General features: G+C 41.0%; 1 protein-coding gene across 1 annotated transcript in view; it reads left to right on the plus strand.

Moving 5' to 3' along the window:
* The window catches only part of WDR44 (WD repeat domain 44), a 430,050-nt gene that overhangs the window by 350,036 nt on the left and 65,882 nt on the right, over positions 1–14,132 (plus strand). The window lies entirely within an intron of this gene.

A 14,132-nucleotide genomic window follows, 5' to 3' on the forward strand; every position in this document is an offset into this window, starting at 1 on the left:
AGACTCATTTATCTGGGATCACAAAAGAACCAGAGTTGCTAGGAGTACTTTGTTTTTAAATAAGGAAGACGGAGGTTTGGGATCCCTGAACTTGATAAATTACTACAAGTTGGTTCAAATAGCTTGCATTGTTGCCTGGAAACACTCCCCTCCGGGGAAGCCCTGGATACAGATAGAATTATTTCTGGCAGGTGGCCTGAACCTGGGCGATCAATGCTTGATCCCACATAAAAACAGACCAATAGAAGTTTGGGGAAATTGCTACATAGCTACCACACTTAAGTTATGGGATAAAATTCTATCTGAAGAAAGACAGATTTCGACATACATTTCCCCTCTATCCCCCTTGCTTAACAACCCCTTGATGTTACACTCTCACACCTTTCCCCTACCACAGATCACAGGGACACCTACTAATATTCCGACACACATGGTTCTTCAAAACGGACTTATAAAATCACAAGCTGATATATATCAACTTTTGGGTGCCCCTTTTCACCTCTGGTTCCCGTATCTCCAAATCAGACATGCCATATTTTCTAGCGCTCATAAGACTGATCTTACAAGGCCCCTAACCCCCCCTTGAAACACTGTGTACTAGGGATGCACCGAAAGTTCGGCCGCAGAAACGTTTCGGCCGAAAATTGCATTTTTGTCTATTTCGTTTTTCATTTTTTGCCTGTTATTTTCGGTACAATTATTGTGTAGCATATTTCAAATTTGATGCTAGCCTAGAGCTGCTGTTTGAGTTCATTTCTTGACTTACTGTTTCTCATATAATAGTTTTCTAGGACTATACTTTATTTGGATAATTGGTAAAAAAAAAAAAATACTGTTAAATCTGATTCTGTTACACAAAACTAAATACAGAATAATACAGCATATTGATATTTAATATTGTTTTAAGTAGGGATGCACCGAAATTTGTTTGCAGAAACATTTTGGCTGAAAATTGCATTATTGTTTTTTAGCGTGTTGCTTTCAATAAAAGTGTGGTTATTTTATTTTATTGGCTTGCAGGTTTTCAATTCAGATTCATTCACAAAATAGTCTAATTATGCAAAAAGAACTAAAAAAAAATTATTTTAAAATAATTTGGAAAATAAAAGAAATTTTCTGTTTCGGTTTTCGGCTAAGTGCATCCTGGATATTCGGTTTCGGTCCAGAATTTCCATTTCGGTGCATCACTACTGTGTACATCTACCTCAGTCACCAAGTCCCATGTATCCACGATATATAAAATACTTAGAGGCATCTTCCCTAGTAAGAAACCCACGTTCACCACAAAATGGGAAAAAGAGCTCAATATAGAACTCACAGACGACCAGTGGCTACATATTTTTACAGAAACTAAAAAATCATCCCTATCACTGGCGTTGGTCGAAACGAACTTTAAGCTTCTTTCGAGGTGGTATCTAACCCCCCATCGCCTGCGAAGCATATTCCCTAATTCCTCTTCATTGTGTTGGAGACACTGTGGGGAGGTGGGTACTCTCTCACACATTTGGTGGACCTGTCCTCACCTTCGTTCTTACTGGAACAATATAAATAAACATATAGACAGAGTACTGGGAGGGCACATTACACTCACTCCAAGTCTGGTGCTGCTTAGCGATATCCATAAAATATGGTGTATATATAGAAAGAAATTGTTACGCTGTATGCTTAGCTGTGCTAGGCGCTTGATTCCTAGGTTTTGGAAAAAAACTGTTATCCCCACTTACACTATGTGGGTAAGTGAAGTGAGTCATGTGCTTGAATTGGAAAAAATATATTATGTGTACAAGGGAAAGCAAGATATTATTGCAGATATGATATTAATTTGGGAACAAGCAAGATAATTTGAAGGTTTTTGAGGGGAGGGCAATTATTGACAACTGAACTAATGTGGTTTATTCTAATAACATATGTTTTTACCTATCTTCTCAAGACCTGGAACTGTCGGTCTCAGTTGCTCTGTGTTATGTCTTAAGGCCTTTAATTCTTATGCTACTGTATATGTGATCAATACCTGTACACTTCTGTCCGCAAATTTCTTGTACACTTGTTTGTTTTGTTTTGAAAATAATAAAAATTACTTAATGAAAAAAAAAAAAGCTGTCTAGACAACCCAGATATTTTAGGGATATCAATTGGAAACAATGATTATAAAATTTCGCTATTTGCGGATGATATTATCTTATCCTTAACTAAACCGCTACTATCACTACCGCCATTATATTCCTTGTTACATAAATTTGGTCAAATATCAGGTTACAAAATTAATGAAGACAAGTGTGAAGCCCTAAACTTAAAATTACCACAACATACGAAGAAATTACTGGAGATAAATTTTGTATTCTCTTGAAGAAAGAAGACACTCAAATATCTAGGGATAAACCTCACTGCCGATGTACATACACTTTATAGAGCAAACTGCATTCCCATGTTCACACACATCAGAAACTTAATAGCTAAATAGACTAAAAATAATAGGGCCTTATATGGTAGAATAACAACCAAAATGACAATTTTACTTATTTAGATCCCTACCAGTAACAATACCAATATCAGAGCTACACAGGTTGCAGAAAGACATCCTGCAATCTTTTTGGCAAGGAAAAAGAGCAAGAATTAATAAACACCTTATGTTACGACACAAAAATGTAAGAGGACTAGTTTCACCAAACTTAATATCCTACTATTATTCTGCCAGAATGGCCCAAACTCTCCAATGGTATAAAATAGATAATCTACTGCAATGTGTTCAAATTAAAACTGACACCTTAGGAATAGGCCAGATCTATAAACTTTTGTGGGCCCCCAAACAAAATAGACCACGACACATGAAACTTTATAAAGCAATAAACCATATTACCTACCTATGGGATAAGCTGACTCGCCAATATCCTATACTCAACACAAGATCTAAGGTTACCCCATTAATAACAATGGGGTAACGACTAGGGGAAGCTGGAGCGACTGAAAATGTAAATTTTGATGAATTAAAGTGCCACTGTTAATCAAATTTTTAAAAACCAGAAACTTTAGCATCAAAATTTACATTCACTTTAAGTATCGCTCCCACTTTCCATAAACCCCCAGTCATTCTTTGCCTGTGTACATCAGGTGGATGTGCGAAGCTGGTGTCTGAAGATTTTTAATCCTTTTATGGGTAGTTTCCCTGCAAGCAATGCTTGGGGTTATGCTGTGTCCATGTAATCCTCTTTAATAAGAGTAATGGTCGCTTTTAGCAGTTGGAAAGCAGCAAGGTGGTCCTTGCTTAATTTCCAACATGTATGCTACCCCTATATAGAAAACCAGGTTTGGTTACTCTGCTTTTCTTTTTTTCGGGTCATCTGTCAGAGTTTGGCATACTTGTTGCTGTACCTGCCCTTCAGCCAGGGGCTGACTGGCAACTTTTGGCCCAGGGGGCAAGTACAACCCAGAGGCCCCTGGTGCAGCAACTCAACCCCCTGCCCACCCTCCTTTCACTTCCACCCAGTCAGCACAGATCTCGGAGGTCCCTGCTTTTCCCACACCTGGCCACAATGCTGCCACTAGAAATGTTTGGACTCCTTACTAAACCATTGGTCGGGGCCCCCATATATGTGTATGTATATGTTTGTGGTACTAATTTTTTTTTCAGAAAAAGATGGTGCTGTTTTAATGCTCTTAATCTCTGAAATGTTTTGTCAAACTCTGAACAATTTCTATTATTTAGCTATCAAATAGTTTTATTATTATACGCATGGCTATACATAACAGTGTAGATAGATAAATACAGACAGACAGTGCTTGAAAAGAAAGACAGACATAGTGAGATGGAGACTCTTAGCTAATTTACTGAATTATATTGATATCCTTTGTTGTAAAGTATGCCTATATAAGTTTAGAAGCCCAAGGCACCACTGGGAGCCACCTTTTTTAGAGAAAATACTGACCATGTTAGGAAACACGTTATTATATAAATATGTGCAGGTCATATTATATCATCATCGTTATTAGATGTACTGCAGTACACGCTATCATTATATAAATATGCATGCAGGTCAGATTATATAATCAGATGTACTGTAGGACACACTATATGTCATATAGTGTGTCCTACAGTACATCTGATTATATAATCTGACCTGCACATATTTACACATTTTATGCACATATCGTAGTAATAGTAAATGGTTAGGTTAGGCTTTGGCAGACAACTTGTTTATTGCCACTTAATAAATTAATTTTATTTTCTTCTATAAGGTACGACGAGTCCACAGATTCATCCTTTACTTGTGGGATATTATCCTCCTGCTAACAGGAAGTAGCAAAGAGCACCACAGCAGAGCTGTCTATATAGCTCCTCCCTTAGCTCCACCCCCCAGTCATTCTCTTTGCCTACTCTAAGTACTAGGAAGGATAAAGTGAAAGAGGTGATAAAATATTAGTTTTTTATTTCTTCAAGCAAGAGTTTTTTATTTTAAATGGTACCGGTGTGTACTATTTACTCCTAGGCAGCAGATGGATGAAGACTTTTGCCTGGAGGATGATGATCTTAGCATTTGTAACTAAGGTCAAGTGCTGTTCCCACAGAGGCTGAGGGGTACAAGAAACTTCAGTGTGAGGAATGTTTTCATGCTTTATAGCAGTGAGGTATGATTAGTCATTTTTTTCTGGAGAGACTGTGTATTTCAGAAAGGCTGACAGTATCCCCATGAGGGTAAGGGTAAGCAGTAATCCTAAGAGCTATAGAAGGGCATTACTAAGCTTGCATAAGGGGCTAATTAAAAAATGGTTGACACTGAGTTTTTAATGTTTGTGGGCAAACATTTTTATGAACTGGGAGTGCTGTTAACGTTTTGTGGGCAATAACGTTTTTTGGGAAAACTTTATTGAGGGTACACTTGGCTTATTTTTGGGTCTCAGAACCCACATGGCTAGTTTAAAACTGCTCTGGTGCTTTGAGGCTGTGGAGACATCGAGTGAGATGGACGGGGCCTATTTTTGCGCCTCAGATGCGCAGTTTTTTTCACTCAGCAAGCTCCAACTCCTGAGGGCCCTTGTGGATGTTTTGGGCCAAATCGAAGCTTTAACCCCACAATTACCATCCCTGAGGCCAGGTAGGCGCCAAAGCAGGGCTGTGGCAAGGTGCTGGGGGTGTTTTTTCCGGATTTAGGCCTTATTTCAATTCGGTTTGCACATTAAAGGGTTAAATGTTAAATGTCCTTGTGGGGCAAACTTAACTACACATATTGAGTCTGCTATAAAAAAAATTGAAAAATTTGGTGCATTTTAAAGCAGTTTTGCAGAACGTGTATGCTTTTTTTCTCTTAAAGGCGCAGTACCGTTTTTTAAGATTGTTTGTAGTCATTACTAGCATGTCTGACATTGAGGAAAGTCATTGTTCAATATGTTTCGAAGCCATTGTGGAACCCCCACTTAGAATGTGTCCCTCATGCACTGAAAGGTCAATAAATTGCAAAGAACATATTTTAGCTACTAAAAGTATGTCGCAGGATGATTCTCAGTCAGAAGGGAATCAGGTTATGCCATCTAATTCTCCCCGTCACAACCATTAACGCCCGCACAAGCGACACCAAGTACTTCTAGTGCGTATAATTCTTTCACCCTGCAAGATATGGCCGCAGTTATGATTACTACCCTCACTGAGGTTTTATCTAAGCTGCCTGGGTTACAGCGGAAGTGCAGTAGGTCTGGTGTGAGAACAAATGCTGAGCCCTCAGACGCTTTATTAGCCATATCCGATGTACCCTCACAATGTTCTCAGTTGGGGGTGAGGGATTTGCTGTCTGAGGGAGAGATTTCTGATTCAGGAAAGATGTTCCCTCAGACAGACTCAGATATGACAGCTTTTAAATTTAAACTAGAACACCTCCGCTTACTGCTCAGGGAGGTATTAGCGATTCTGGATGATTGTGACCCTATTGTAGTTCCAGAGAAATTGTGTAAAATGGACAGATTTCTAGAGGTTCCTGCCTACACTGATGTTTTTCCGGTCCCTAAGAGGATTTCGGACATTGTTACTAAGGAGTGGGATAGACCAGGTATTCTGTTCGTTCCCCCTCCTACTTTTAAGAAAACGTTTCCCATATCAGGCACCATGCGGGACTCGTGGCAGACGGTCCCTAAGGTGGAGGGAGCTATTTCTACCCTGGCTAAGCGTACAACTATACCTATTGAGGACAGTTGTGCTTTCAAAGATCCTATGGATAAAAAATTAGAGGGTCTCCTAAAGAAAATATTTGTTCATCAGGGTTTTCTTCTCCAACCTATAGCGTGCATTGTTCCTGTAACTACTGCAGCTGCTTTTTGGTTCGAGGCTCTGGAGGAGGCTCTTCAGGTTGAGACCCCATTAGATGATATTCTGGATAGAATTAGGGCTCTCAAGCTAGCTAATTCTTTCAATACAGATGCCGCTTTTCAACTGGCTAAATTAGCGGCAAAGAATTCAAGTTTTGACATTTTAGCGCATAGAGCGTTTATGGCTTAAGTCCTGTTCTGCTGATGTGTCATCAAAATCTAAGCTTTTAGCCATCCCTTTCAAGGGTAAGACCCTATTCGGGCCTGAACTGAAAGAGATCATTTCAGACATCACTGGAGGGAAAGGCCATGCCCTTCCTCAGGATAAGACAAATAAGATGAGGACCAAACAAAATAATTTTCGTTCCTTTCGAAACTTCAAAGGTGGTTCCTCTACCTCTTCCTCTGCTGCAAAGCAAGAGGGGAATTTTGCTCAATCCAAGTCAGTCTGGGGACCTAACCAAACTTGGAACAAGGGTAAACAGGCCAAGAAGCCTGCTGCTGCTACCAAGACAGATGAAGGGGTAGCCCCCAATCCGGGACCGGATCTAGTAGGGGGCAGACTTTCTCTCTTTGCTCAGGCTTGGGCAAGGGACGTTCAGGACTCCTGGGCTTTAGAGATCGTAACCCAGGGGCATCTTCTAGATTTCAAAGATTCTCCCCCAAGGGGGGATTCCATCTTTCTCAATTGTCTGTAAACCAGACAAAAAGAGAGGCGTTCTTACGCTGTGTAGAAGACCTATATACCATGGGAGTGATCTGCCCAGTTCCGAAAACAGAACAGGGGCAGGAGTTCTACTCCAATCTGTTTGTGGTTCCCAAAAAAGAGGGAACCTTCAGACCAATTTTAGATCTCAAGATCCTAAACAAATTCCTCAGCGTCCCATCCTTCAAGATGGAGACTATTCTGACTATTTTACCAATGATCCAGGAGGGGCAATATATGACCACTGTGGACTTAAAGGATGCGTATCTACACCTCCCTATCCACAAAGATCATCACCAGTTCCTCAGGTTCGCCTTTCTGGACAAGCATTACCAGTTTGTGGCTCTTCCCTTCGGGTTGGCCACACCTCCCAGAATTTTCACAAAGATGCTAGGGTCCCTTCTGGCGGTTCTAAGGCCGCGGGGCATAGCAGTGGCGCCTTATCTGGACGATATCTTAATTCAGGCGTCGACTTACCAATTAGCCAAGTCTCACACAGACAACGTGTTGGCTTTTCTAAGATCTCACGGGTGGAAGGTGAATTAAAAAAAGAGTTCACTTATCGCTCTCACAAGAGTTCCATTCCTGGGAACTCTGATAGATTCGGTGGACATGACGGAGGTCAGGAAATCAAAGATTTTAACCACCTGCTGAGCTCTTCATTCCATTCCTCGGCCGTCAGTGGCTCAGTGTATGGAGGTAATCGGACTAATGGTAGCGGCAATGGACATAGTTCAGTTTGCTCGCTTGCATCTCAGACCACTGCAACTATGTATGCTCAAACAGTGGAATGGGGATTATGCAGATTTATCTCCTCAGATACATCTGGATCAAGAGACCAGAGACTCTCTTCTTTGGTGGTTGTCACAGGATCATCTGTCCCAGGGAATGTGTTTCCGCAGGCCAGCATGGGTCATAGTGACGTCGGACGCCAGCCTATTGGGCTGGGGTGCAGTCTTGAATTCCCTGAAAACACGGGGTTTGTGGACTCAGGAGGAGGCTCTCCTCCCAATCAATATTCTAGAACTGAGAGCGATATTCAACGCGCTTCAGGCGTGGCCTCAGCTGGCTTTGGCCAATCTATATCCCAGGAGTGGAGAACTGGGAAGCAGATTTTCTAAGTCGTCAGACTTTTCATCCGGGGTGTGGGAACTCCATCCGGAGGTGTTTGCACAATTGATTCAGCAATGGGGCACACCAGAATTGGATCTGATGGCGTCTCGTCAGAATGCCAAACTTCCTTGTTACGGGTCCAGGTCAAGGGATCCTCAGGCAGTACTGATAGATGCTCTAGCAGTACCCTTGTCGTTCAACCTGGCTTATGTGTTTCCACCATTTCCTCTCCTTCCTCGTTTGATTGCCAGAATCTAACAAGAGAGAGAGCTTCAGTGATTTTGATAGCACCTGCATGGCCACGCAGAACTTGGTATGCAGACCTGGTGGACGTGTCATCTCTTCCACCATGGACTCTGCCACTGAGACAGGACCTTCTGATTCAAGGTCCGTTCCAGCATCCAAATCTAGTTTCTCTGCGGCTGACTGCTTGGAGATTGAACGCTTGATTTTATCCAAGCGGGGTTTCTCTGAGTCGGTCATAGATACCTTGATTCAGGCTCGAAAGCCTGTCACTAGGAAGATTTATCATATGGCGTAAATATCTTTATTGGTGCGAATCCAAAGGCTACTCATGGAGTAAGATCAGGATTCCTAGGATTTTGTCCCTTTGGAGAAGGGGCTATCAGCTAGTTCCTTAAAGGGACAGATATCTGCTTTATCAATTCTACTGCACAAGCGTCTGGCAGATGTTCCAGACGTTCAGTCGTTCTGTCAGGCTTTAGTTAGAATCAAGCCTGTGTTTAAACCTGTTGCTCCGCCATGGAGTTTGAATTTAGTTCCTAAAGTTCTTCAAAGGGTTCCGTTTGAACCTATGCATTCCATAGATATTTACTATATAGATAGTTGCTATCTCTTCGGCTCGAAGAGTTTCTGGACTATCTGCATTGCAATGCGACTCACCTTATCTTGTTTTCCATGCTGATAAGGTAGTTTTGCGTACCAAACCTGGATTCATTCCTAAGGTTGTTACTAATAGGAATATCAATCGGGAAATTGTTGTTCCTTCTCTGTGTCCTAATCTATCCTCTAAGAAGGAGCGTCTGTTGCACAACTTGGACGTGGTTCGTGCTTTGAAGTTTTACTTGCAAGCAACCAAAGATTTCCGTCAGACATCTTTTTTGTTTGTTGTCTGTTCTGGAAAACGTAGACGTCAAAAAGCTACGGCTACCTCTTTCTTTTTGGCTGAAAAGCATCATCCGTTTGGCATACGAGACTGCTGGACAGCAACTTCCTGAAAGGATTACAGCTCACTCTACTAGTAAGGTGGCTTCCACTTGGGCTTTTAAAAATGATGCTTCTGTTGAACAGATTTGTAAGGCTGCGACTTGGTCTTCGCTTCATACATTTTCCAAATTTTACAAATTTGATACTTTTGCTTCTTCGGAGGCTAAAAGAAAAAACTTGAGAAAAGTTCTTCAAGCAGTGGTGCCTTCTGTTTAACCATCTGTCTTGTCCCTCCCGTTCATCCGTGTCCTGTGGCTTTGGTATTGTATCCCACAAGTAAAGGATGAATCCGTGGACTCGTCGTACCTTATAGAAGAAAAGTAAATTTATGCTTACCTGATAAATTAATTTCTTCTGTGGTACGACGAGTCCACGGCCCGCCCTGTCATTTTAAGACAGATTATATTTTTTGGATTTTAAACTTCAGTCACCTCTGCACCTTGTAGTTTCTCCTTTTTCTTCCTGTACCTTCGGTCGAATGACTGGGGGGTGGAGCTAAGGGAGGAGCTATATAGACAGCTCTGCTGTGGTGCTCTTTGCCACTTCCTGTTAGCAGGAGGATAATATCCCACAAGTAAAGGATGAATCCGTGGACTCGTCGTACCATAGAAGAAGTTAATTTATCAGGTAAGCATAAATTCTTTTTTTTGTAGGTAGAAGTTTTTTATTTCCAGGCACAGACACCAATAAGTTAGTAAAATGCCTGAATGTGTAAATTGATGAATGTGTGAATGAATGGTATTGAATAATGGATTGCTGAAGGAGTTTAGCAAGCTTTATCTGCTTTTACCAAGATTATTTTAAACTTTGCTGCCTGGCCCTTTAGTATAATAGTATAGTTTAGTATAAACATAATAAATGTTGTATAAAGCATAATATAAAAAAAAGTATTAACTAAAAATGTGTGAAAAAAGTGTGCTGCTCTTTTTTTTATATTAATGTTTTTCCAGAAATGTATAAATACAATATATATTATGGATATATGGTTATGAGATAGATAGATATATATATATGAAATTAATTTACTAGGACTGGTCCTATTTTGACTTAGTTTTGGGGAAAAATGCTCTAACAATGTTACATTTTCTATATCAGGCTCTTTAATCTTGATGCCTGTGAGGCACATACCGTTGTGTGCAAGCCTGGCTCATTAAGGCTGCATAGTTAGTGGCATATTTAGGTTTTGTGCTGCCCTAGGCACTAAACAATTATGTTGCACCCCCCTCCTAGTTCACTAGGGCTTGCAAAAACACTTGCTTACAATCAGGTGGGTTGAATTAAGCCTACATGCATATGCAGGATGAGAAAATAACTAATGAAGATGCAGGGACACGCACGCGTGTGTGTGTGTATGTGTGTATATATATATATAATATATATATATATATATATATATATATTATAAAGGGGTTCCCTCTGCCTCCCACACACACAGCCCCCTCCCCAGTACCTTAAATAAATATAAATATCATCCCTTATCTACACATATATATATAATATTATAGAGAGGTTCCCTCTGTCTCCCACACACACAGCCCCCTCCCCAGTACCTTAAATAAATATAAATATCATCCTTTATATACATATATATATAATATTATAAAGAGGTTCCCTCTGTCTCCCACACACACAGCCCCCTCCCCAGTACCTTAAATAAATATAATATCATCCCTTATAGACATATATATATATATATATACAGGTGGCCCTCATTTTACAACGGTTCAATTTACACTGTTTCAGAATAACAACCTTTTTTTCCAGTCATGTGACTGCTATTGAAAAGCATTGAGAAGCAGTGCATTTATTAAAATAGCCAGTAGGTGGAGCTGTCCACTTCTGTTGCAGCAAAGCCAAGCAAGCTGAAATTAATCAGTTTAACCAGACCTGAGCTATTGAGCAGATTTCAAAGGAACAAGATCTTCATGTCTATAAATCAGTCCAGACTGGAATGCATAGAAAGAAATGTTTGCAGAAAAATGCAAGTGAAGTCTGTGTTGTGTGATTATTTTATTAGGTTTCTAATGCTGTTTAGCAAATGGTTTTGTTCATTTAACTTAGTTTAATTATATATTTAGTGTTGTGTGATTATTTTATTAGGTTTATAATGCTGTCTAGCATTTAAAGTCTTCATTTCAAAGCTTTAAAAATAATGTATTAAGTGTTACTTATGACAATTTTGAGAGGGGACTGGAACCTACCTCCCTCACTTCCCATTGACTTACATTATAAACTGGGTTTCAATTTACAACGGTTTTGATTTACAATCATTCCTTCTGGAACCTAACCCCGGCGTAAACTGAGGGCTACCTGTATATGTATATATATATATATATATGTATAATATTATAAGGAGGTTCCCTCTGTCTCCCACACACACAGCCCCCTCCCCAGTACCTTAAATATAAATTTAATTCCTTATATAAATATAAATAATATTATAGACATGTTCTCTTTGACAGGCACACTCAGTCACACACCTGATACACAAATTTATAACATTATAGAGAGGTTACCTCTGCCAAACACACACAACCTCCCCATTACCTTATATACACACAACCCCCTCCTCAGTACCTTATCATATTGCAAGAAGGTTCCCTCAGTCTCACACTTAGAGACGTTTGCAGCTAGATCCCATCCGGCTGAAGGACCTGTGATGTGAGGGCTGTGACTTTATTGGTACTTTAGCTGGAAGGGACCAAGCCAGCTAATAAATGTTGCCGTATACATTGTTATCTGAGCTTGCTGCTTTCTATAATACATGGGAGGCAGCATGACAGCTAGGTCTGATGTGTGCACTCAGAGGTGATGATGGGGAAAATTACCCATAAAAAGTACCTGCCTGCAGTACAGCTGCCTTAGAGCAATGCTTCAGCTGCTGCCTCCAAAACATCTGCTGCCCTAAGTAAATGTCTTGTGAATGTGTGCCTAGTGAGTAATACACCTTACACTTAGACTGACTGAGCAAAACAAATCTAAATAACATCACTGCTGAATATATGTTTTTTTCTCACCGTGACCAGCCTAGTCTTGCGCTGATTCACTCTCACTCAGCTCTCACTCTTCCCGCGCTGGGACTCTGGGTGGGAGGAAGTGATGAGTCATGAGGAGTGACAGGGAGCCGAGCTGGAGAACGCAGCGTCATCACGTGAGGCCGGCTGGATCAGTCATCTTCAACAGTGCCAGCAGCCAGCCACCTCTACAACATACAGCGACCGTAAGATTTCTTAAGTTGCTCAGTTTCACTTCCGTTTTTTTATTCTGGCTTACTATGGACTGCAAGGGATTTCTTATATTTAGTGGAATCCCTATTATAAGCGCAGTTTTCACACCCTTTCTTTGAGCGTGCTGCACTTTGAATTTTGTTCCAATTACATGACTGCTCAGCTTGGTTTATTTTGCAGCCAGGTGTCTGTCTAGTCGGTCAGCAGTGTTTCTGTTAGCAGGTAAAAGAAAAAGACTAAGAACACTTCTAAGTCAAGTAATTCTCAGGTCACTAAGGATGCCTTAGTCAGTTTGTCTCAGCTATCTGAGGAAGATCACTCTTCGGTCGCTTCTGAGGGGGAGATCTCGTATTCTGACTGCTGTTGCGAGTACAGCGGACTCAGAAGAGATTACTTTTCGATTTAAGCTTGAACACCTCCGTTAACTCTTGAAGGAGGTTTTAGCTACTTTGGAAGAGTGATTCTTCCGTCACAAAGGCTCCTCAAAGGGCTAGTAAGCTCAACAGAGTATTTGATGTCAAACACAAATCTGTAGAAGTCTTTCCAATTCCAGATCGCATGTCTGACATATCTCAGGAATGGTAGAGACCGGGTGTACCTTTTAACTCGTCTCCTATTTTTTAGAAGATTTTTCCTGTTGCTGACTCTGTGCGAGACCTTTGGCTCACTGTCCCTAAGGTAGAGGGTGCCATTTTTACTTTAGCCAAAAGGGACTTCTTGAGGATAGTACATCCTTTAAGGACCGTATGGATAGGAAACTGGAGGGCTACTTAAGAAAGATGTTTCTTCACCAAGGTCTACAATGGCAGCCACTTGCAAGTATTGCAACAGTTGCTGGTTCAACTTTCTATTGGTGTGACTCCTTGTCCGATCTGTTATCGGAGGAGACTGCGATAGATGTGATCCAGGATAGAATCAAGGCCTTAAAGCTAGCCAATGCTTTTATCTGTGACGCCAGCATGCAGCTGGTGCGCTTGGGGGCAAAGATTTCTATTTTTACCGTTCTTTCTCGTAAAGCTCTATGGTTAAAGACTTGGTCAGCGGATGTGACTTCCAAGTCTAAGCTTCTGTCTTTACCTTTTAAGGGTAAGACTTTATTTGGTCCTGGTCTGGCTGAGATCATCTTCACAGTTACTGGTGGAAAGGGAGCTTTTCTGCCACAGGACAAGAAGGGGAGACCCAAGGGTCACCAGAATTCTAGTTTTTGTTCCTTTCGCAAATTCAAAGGACAGAAATCCTCCTCATCTTCTAAACATGAGCAGACCAATACCTCATGGAGATCTAGCCAACCTTGGAACAAAGGTAAGCATTCCAAGAAGCGTGCCGCTGAGTCTAAATCGGCATGAAGGGTCCGCCCTCCGATCCAGTCTAGGATCAGGTGGGGGCAGGCTTTCTTTTTTTCAGCAAGCTTGGATTTGCAGTGTCCCAGATCCTTAGGCAGTGCAGGTAGTTTCCCAGGGATACAGAAGATAGGATTCAAATCTTGTCCCCCTAGGGGCAGATTTCTTCTCTCAAGATTACCTGTAAACCCAGTGAAGAGAGAGGCTTTCTTAAACTGTGTAAAGGAT

Source organism: Bombina bombina, chromosome 1 (genome assembly GCF_027579735.1).
Source record: "Bombina bombina isolate aBomBom1 chromosome 1, aBomBom1.pri, whole genome shotgun sequence".
NCBI lineage: Eukaryota > Metazoa > Chordata > Amphibia > Anura > Bombinatoridae > Bombina > Bombina bombina.